The 7,642-nt window shown below is 41.4% G+C and overlaps 1 protein-coding gene and 1 long non-coding RNA gene across 2 annotated transcripts in view; one reads left to right on the top strand and one right to left on the bottom strand.

Moving 5' to 3' along the window:
• The window catches only part of LOC140679244 (uncharacterized), a 34,898-nt gene extending 28,727 nt beyond the window's left edge, over positions 1-6,171 (top strand). The window contains exon 4 of the long non-coding RNA XR_012050739.1: positions 6,046-6,171. This is a non-coding gene — a long non-coding RNA (uncharacterized lncRNA). The remainder of the gene's footprint in view (positions 1-6,045) is intronic.
• Positions 1-6,187, bottom strand: part of LOC140679243 (uncharacterized) — a 19,287-nt gene extending 13,100 nt beyond the window's left edge. Inside the window, exon 1 of the mRNA XM_072914249.1 lies at positions 6,008-6,187. The gene's annotated coding sequence lies outside the window, so the exon portion shown is untranslated. The remainder of the gene's footprint in view (positions 1-6,007) is intronic.
• Positions 6,188-7,642: the final 1,455 nt, after the last annotated feature.

The raw sequence follows: 7,642 nt of genomic DNA, 5'->3' as shown, positions 1-7,642 counted from the left end.
GATAACATTCACACTCACATTCACACACTAGGGCCAATTTAGTGTTGCCAATCAACCTATCCCCAGGTGCATGTCTTTGGAGGTGGGAGGAAGCCGGAGTACCCGGAGGGAACCCATGGAATGTGTTTTTTCTCTGCTTCAAAGTGGTCCTATTAAGCAAAACCAACTTTTCTTACATGTATGTACCTCTCCCGGTTGCAGTTAGTCCAGAACGCGGCAGCACAACTTTTAACAGGGGCCAGGAAACGCCAGCATATAACCCCAATTTTTGAGAGTTTGCACTGGCTCCCTGTTCATTTTAGAATTCACCCATTTAGAGTTCGGAAATCGGTTAAAAAAATATATGGTCTTTTTTCTGCAACATCAAGGTATATATTGACGCTTACATAGGTCTGGTGATAATGTTCCCCTTTAAAGCTTTACATGGACTGGCACCTCAGTATATCTCATACTTGCCAACCTTGAGAGCTCCGATTTCGGGAGGTGGGGGGGTGGGGGCGTGGTCGGGGTTGGGGGCGTGGTTAAGAGGGGAGGAGTATATTTACAGCTAGAATTCACCAAGTCAAGTATTTCGTATATATATATATATATATATATATATATATATATATATATATATACATATATATAAGAAATACTTGACTTTCAGTGAATTCTAGCTATATATATATATATAAATATATATTTATTGTATTATATATATATATAGATAAGAGAAATACTTGAATTTCAGTGTTCATTTATTTACACATATACACACACATAACACTCATCTACTCATTGTTGAGTTCAGGGTTGAATTGTCCATCCTTGTTCTATTCTCTGTCACTATTTTTTTAACCATGCTGAACACCCTCTCTGATGATGCATTCTGCTTCGTCTCCTTGTTGTGTGCGCAGTTGTGCACTGCACTCTCTAAAAGCCCTAGATGTTATTGTCACATATGCATGTACAGTAGATGGCAGTATTGTCCTGTTTAAGAGTGTCACAACATTGCTGTTTACGGCAGACGAACTGCTTTACAAAAACGTGACTGCTGTTGTTGTGTGTCGTTGCCGCGCTGGGAAGACGTTAATGAAACTGCCTAACAATAAACCCACATAAGAAACCAAGAACTCGCTCTCAATCATTCTACAGTTATAACGTGATTGGGCAGGCATGCTGTTTATATTGTGGGAAAGCGGACGTGAAAACAGGCTGTCGACACGTCACTCAGGTCTGCCTGAATTTCGGGAGATTTTCGGGAGAAAATTTGTCCCGTGAGGTTTTCGGGAGAGGCGCTGAATTTCGGGAGTCTCCCGGAAAATCCGGGAGGGTTGGCAAGTATGGTATATCTCGGACCTCATCCAAATTTACAATCCTGCGCGCGCTCTGAGGTCCGAGAGCCAGCTCCAGCTCGTAGTGCCCAAGACCAGACTTAAAACCAGGGGAGACAGGGCCTTCTCTGTGGTCGGCCCTAAGCTCTGGAACACTCTGCCCCTCTATGTTCGAACTGTTCCCACAGTGGAGTCTTAAGACCCACTTTTATTCTCTGGCTTTTAACACTACGTGAGTTGTGTGGTCCTCTGTTGTCCTCTGTGTTTTTTAAAAATGTTGATTTCTATTTACTGTTGTAATTGGTTTTACCCTTTAAAATAGTTTTTAATCATATTTATTTTATATTGTTTTTATATTGGTTTCATATTTATTTATTTTTTGTTTTTATTCAGTCATTGGTGGAGCTAAGGATCATATTTAAATATTGTTTTTAATATTGTTGTGCAGCACTTTGGAAACATTTTTGTTGTTTAAATGTGCTATATAAATAAAGTGGATTGGATTGGATTGGATTGTTTTTGTGTATTTGTGATCTGCAAAAGTGAAATCAAACCATGGTGGAGATATTTATGAAACAATCTTGCCTTCTTCTGATGTGTATTCCTGGTCTTGTTGCCCTCTCCAGGGCAGAAGGGCAGCTGGATCAAAAGAGACGCCAAAGACGCTGTACTGAACCAAAAGTGGCTTTATTACAAGCAAGTGTCATTATACAGGACTGCAGTTCCTGGAGGAGGTCAAGTCAAACATGAGGCACTCCTAACTCAGAGAAGCCAAACCAAGTGTGGGCTCCTTTGCTTAGGCTGCTGCCCCCACGACCTGACCTTGTATGAGTGGAAGAAAATGGATGGATGGATGGAGTTTTACATGCAGAAAACAATGCAAAATACATATTTTTCGGACTATAAGGCGCACTTAAAATCCTTTCATTTTCTCAAAAATCGACAGTGCCCCTTATAACCCGGTGCACCTAACGTACGGAATAATTGTGGTTGTGCTTACCGACCTCAAAGCATTTTTATTTGGTACATGGTGTAATAAGTGTGACCGGTAGATGGCAGTCACACATAATAGATATGTGTAGGCTGCAAGATGACGCCAGTAAACAACAGCAAAACTTTAAATGTTCCTTTGAGAATATGGAACATTACACACGGCACTCAAAAATCTGTCAAAATGTTTTTAGTACGACTTCGGTAAGCTATGAAGCCGCACCGCTTGATGGATTGTCGGCGCATTAAACATACGAGTATTATTATGGTGTGTGTATAAGGACTGCAAAATGGCACTTATTAGCAGACATATCTGGTGTTTCGTTTCGCAATATTATGCCAAATCAACTTTTCTTACCTTCTGGTCTGTATTTGGGATCTGCTCCTGAAAATGTGAGCGCGTCCGCCACTGTAGTCCGTGGCAACGCCGTAGTTGATAAGCTTCTTCTTTTTCTTTATCTTCTTGTTATGGGACATTTATCCTCCGCTGTTGCCATTTCTAATATAAAGTAGTGTAAAGTTCTTACTAGAGATGTCCGATAATATCGGACTGCCGATATTATCGGACGATAAATGCTTTAAAATGTAATATCGGAAATTATCGGTATCGGTTTCAAAAAGTCAAATGTATGACTTTTTAAAACGCCGCTGTACGGAGTGGTACACGGACGTAGGGAGAAGTACAGAGCAGTTGCGTCTCGCAGTCATACTTGCCAACCCTCCCGATTTTCCCGGGAGACTCCCGAATTTCAGTGCCCCGCCCGAAAATCTCCCGGGGCAACCATTCTCCCGAATTTCTCCCGATTTCCACCCAGACAACAATATTGGGGGCGTGCCTTAAAGGCACTGCCTTTGCGTGCCGGCCCAATCACATAATATCTACGGCTTTTCACACACAGCCATACAGGTCACACTAAGGGGGGGCCGTATAAACAACTTTAACACTGCTACAAATATGCGCCACACTGAACCCACACCAAACAAGAATGACAAACACATTTCGGGAGAACATCCGCACCGTAACACAACATAAACACAACAGAACAAATACCCAGAACCCCTTGCAGCACTAACTCTTCCGGAATGCTACAATATACACCCACCCCCCCAACCCCGCCCACCTCAACCTCCTCATGCTCTCCTTGAGAGAGCATGTGCCACATTCCAAACTGCTGTTTTGAGGCATGTTAAAAAAAATAATGCACTTTGTGACTTCAATAATAAATATGGCAGTGCCATGTTGGCATTTTTTTCCATAACTTGAGTTGATTTATTTTGGAAAACCTTGTTACATTGTTTAATGCATCCAGCGGGGCATCACAACAAAATTAGGCATAATAATGTGTTCATTCCACGACTGTATATATCGGTATCGGTTGATATCGGAATCGGTAATTAAGAGTTGGACAATATCGGAATATCGGATATCGGCAAAAAAGCCATTTTCGGACATCTCTAGTTCTTACTTATATCTGTCAGTAAACTCGCCATGAAAGCATTAAAACATACCGATGTAGTGAGTTTACATTATTCACCCAAGGAACTTTAGTTATTAGAGAGTTCCGTGACAAAAGTGACGTCTTGGTGAAGATTGATAATTGCTAATTTTTAGGACTGTTTTTTTAATGCCTGGCTGGCGATGGACTGACACACCCACCGCCATCGACCGCTAGCTCGTGTTGCGTTTGGACCAGTTGTTCCTCCCAGGGAATTTAAGTCACAAGTCGCTCCCAAGCTCTTTACGACACTTAAAGCTGAGTTGAAAAACCACCAGAGACAGAATAGGTATTTTGTAATATATTTGCAAAGCTTTGCACATATATACATTGACAGAGACAGCATAGAACATTCGGCTCGCCCCGCTAAAATGGTCTGTCTTCCCGACCCAAAACCCTCTCCCCTCTTCCATCTCTCTAGTCAAAACACATGCACATTATCTCTCTAGTCAAAACACATTCCAAAGATCAAGGTTAACACACACAGTTTACTTGCAGACAAACAGAAAGAGAAGAAATGGAAAACACGAGCTGTTTTCAAATATGACTATGAAATAAAAGAAGTAACACTTAAATTCGGATATATGTAAATATCTGCCTCCGACACTCGCCATCGACGTAATGGGTGTGTCACGTGTAGAAAAAGACACATCAACAGCGCAAGTAGAGTTCACGCACGCACAAAGAAGCCTGTTCGAGCGCAGAGGCCATGAAAGAATGTTTTTGTTTTTTGTTTTGACGCAATAGGCTCTCACCTCCTTTATCAAAGTGCTGGGATTTACGACTTTCCGTAACCCAATGGTGGCTCATTTTGCAGTCTCACGCAATAAAAAAGCTCTAAGACTATGTCAGAATAATTGTATCTAAGTTATCGCAAAACTTTGTGTTTCAATGAGTTCCCGGCGAGCAGACAAAAGCTTGTCTTTGATCTTACCAATCAAAGAGCTTGTAAAACTCCACGGTGTAGGATGGGAAGCGACATGAAGGTCTCGGTTTCTTTGATGTATTGTAATCAACAGGAAGATTTTGTCTTGACCCGAGATCTACAAAGCGGAGAGGAAGCAGGACCTGACTCCCCTCTAGGGACCTCTTCTTTGAACTGTTTTACGACCTTTTCTTTGAACTGTTTTGTAACCAAAGGCGACAGCTGTTTATGACCCCCCTCCCTTAGAAACAGCTGTTGCCATGTAATCAGGGAAAGTCCAAATAAAAGAGGAGGCGTACAATCTTTCGTCAGGAGCGTGGAACACTGTCACAAGGGTACAGATGTACGCGTTTCTCCTCACTGAGCCAAATATAATTCTGTCTCTGTTTGATTCCTTGCTTCTTGTCTTGTTTATTGTAATCCACAGGAAGATTAAGTAAAGAAGTTAAAAATTGTACTCATATGATCCAGTTTAAGAGGTTGTTCAAAATAATAATGCTTACAGAGTACAAAGAAGAAGAATTATGAGAAATACTTCCAACCTTATTGAAAATAAGATCTTCTTCATCTCAGTATGTTAATAATGACTGAATTAATTAATTAATTACATATTACAAAACTGTTGTATACTAATTCATAGATGTTATTTTATTATATAAAAAGGTCAGTAAATGATTCTATATATTTGTAAACGCTTTGAAGTGGGAAAGGGGTAGGATTAAATAAGCTTTGCTTCTTCCTACTCCTTTTCGGGCATGATGTAAAATGAAATGATATGAAATTGTGTGATGTATTATGATGTAAGTGTGTTCATGTTCGAAATAAACTAAAGAAAGGAAAGATTTTGTCTTGACCCGAGATCTGCAAAGTGGAGAGGAAGCAGGACCTGACCCGACCCCCCCCCCCCCCCCCAGGCGCCTTTTCTTTGAACTGTTTTGTAACCAAAGGCGACGGCTGTTTACGACCCCCCTCCCTTAGAAACAGCTGTTGCCATGTAATCAGGGAAAGTCCAAATAAAAGAAGAGGCGTACAATCTTTCGTCAGGAGCGAGGAACACTGTTACAAGGGTACAGGTCTACGCGTTTCTCCTCATTGACCCAAATTGAATTCTGTCTCTGTTTAACTCCTTGCTTCTTTGTCTGTTTTATAGATGTTATCAGTGTTTGAACCTGACAGACTAAGTCACCAACACATGTGGTTCTTTGTTTGGGTATTGATTCCGGGCAAATGTTCTAGTTTGTTACCTGCGATATTTGGCCATATGATAATTGTTAACATACCTCATTCTTGTTAAGTCCTTGATATCTTTCCCTTTAAGTGACACTTGCTGCGACCGCTGTGTTGCCGCATTTGAAAGACGAGGTCTTGTGTTGGACACTTCCAAAACAAAAGTTCCACTCTGCTCGGAGCCAGCAAAGGGTCCTTCCACTGGACCGCGACGTTGACTGGAGATTTGACGTCTCCAATCCCTGGCGAAGTAAACATGCACGTTATTTTTTACGGAATAAAATGACATTGGAGTTCTGAAGAAGAGTCACCATTGTGCTTCTCTACTTCCGCCAGGCAGACAGACAACATCCACAGACTCGAAGCGGGGCGCAGATTTAAGCCAAAGAGAGCAGCTGGCAGAAAGACGACCCAACAGTCAAAGAAGGACCACGGACACGGCGGGCCTGTGCTCAGTGGAACTCTGAGATCCACTTGCTTTGCATCCGAGAGCACGACTTCATGACCTTCACCTGCCAACACAACGACACACAAAAGGTAGATCAAATCAGTCTTCAGTTGTCGTACATCGTTCACTAGACATTGCCAGGCTGGATAACTGGTGTTCACATAGGCGGTTGTCGACATAAGCAAAACTAAGAAGCAATCAGGTAATCCGTGTGTGCAGCTGCTGTTAATGTTGCACACTGATTAGCGAAAACAAAGTTTGGTCATTAATAGATGAACTAAACACTACAGTAACAATAGGAAGCGCTGCTTCGTGCAGACGAGGGACGGGGGCACAGTGGGCGGGGCAGCGACAAGCCTGAGACCTCCATGTAATATCAATATTCTGCAGAACGACAACTTTTAAAATTGAGCAAGTGCAACAGAGATGCAACAAACGCGGCAAAAAGTAAAGGCAAAAGGATAAAAAAATATCCACTTATTTGATACAATGTCACTGTTCTGCAGAACTTTCTACAACAAGGTTCTGTTACCGGTATATTATATATTAATATATATATAATATATTTTCATATAATGTTTTTTTTGTATTGTATGGTCTGGACTCTCACTATTATGTTAGATCCACTATGGACTGGACTCTCACACTATTATGTTAGATCCACTATGGACTGGACTCTCACTATTATGTTAGATCCACTATGGACTGGACTCTCACTATTATGTTAGATCCACTATGGACTGGACTCTCACTATTATGTTAGATCCACTATGGACTGGACTCTCACTATTATGTTAGATCCACTATGGACTGGACTCTCACAATATTATGCTAGATCCACTATGGACTGGACTCCCACAATATTATGTTAGATCCACTATGGACTGGACTCTCACTATTATGTTAGATCCACTATGGACTGGACTCTCACTATTATGTTAGATCCACTATGGACTGGACTATCATTATTATGTTAGATCCACTATGGACTGGACTCTCACTATTATGTTAGATCCACTATGGACTGGACTGTCACACTTATGTTAGATCCACTATGGACTGTACTCTCACTATTATGTTAGATCCACTATGGACTGGACTCTCACTATTATGTTAGATCCACTATGGACTGGACTCTCACAATAATATGCTAGATCCACTATGGACTGGACTCCCACAATATTATGTTAGATCCACTATGGACTGGACTCTCACTATTATGTTAGATCCACTATGGACT

This window comes from Nerophis lumbriciformis, linkage group LG12, assembly GCF_033978685.3.
Source record: "Nerophis lumbriciformis linkage group LG12, RoL_Nlum_v2.1, whole genome shotgun sequence".
NCBI lineage: Eukaryota > Metazoa > Chordata > Actinopteri > Syngnathiformes > Syngnathidae > Nerophis > Nerophis lumbriciformis.
This window is presented reverse-complemented; position numbering and strand designations above follow the sequence as displayed.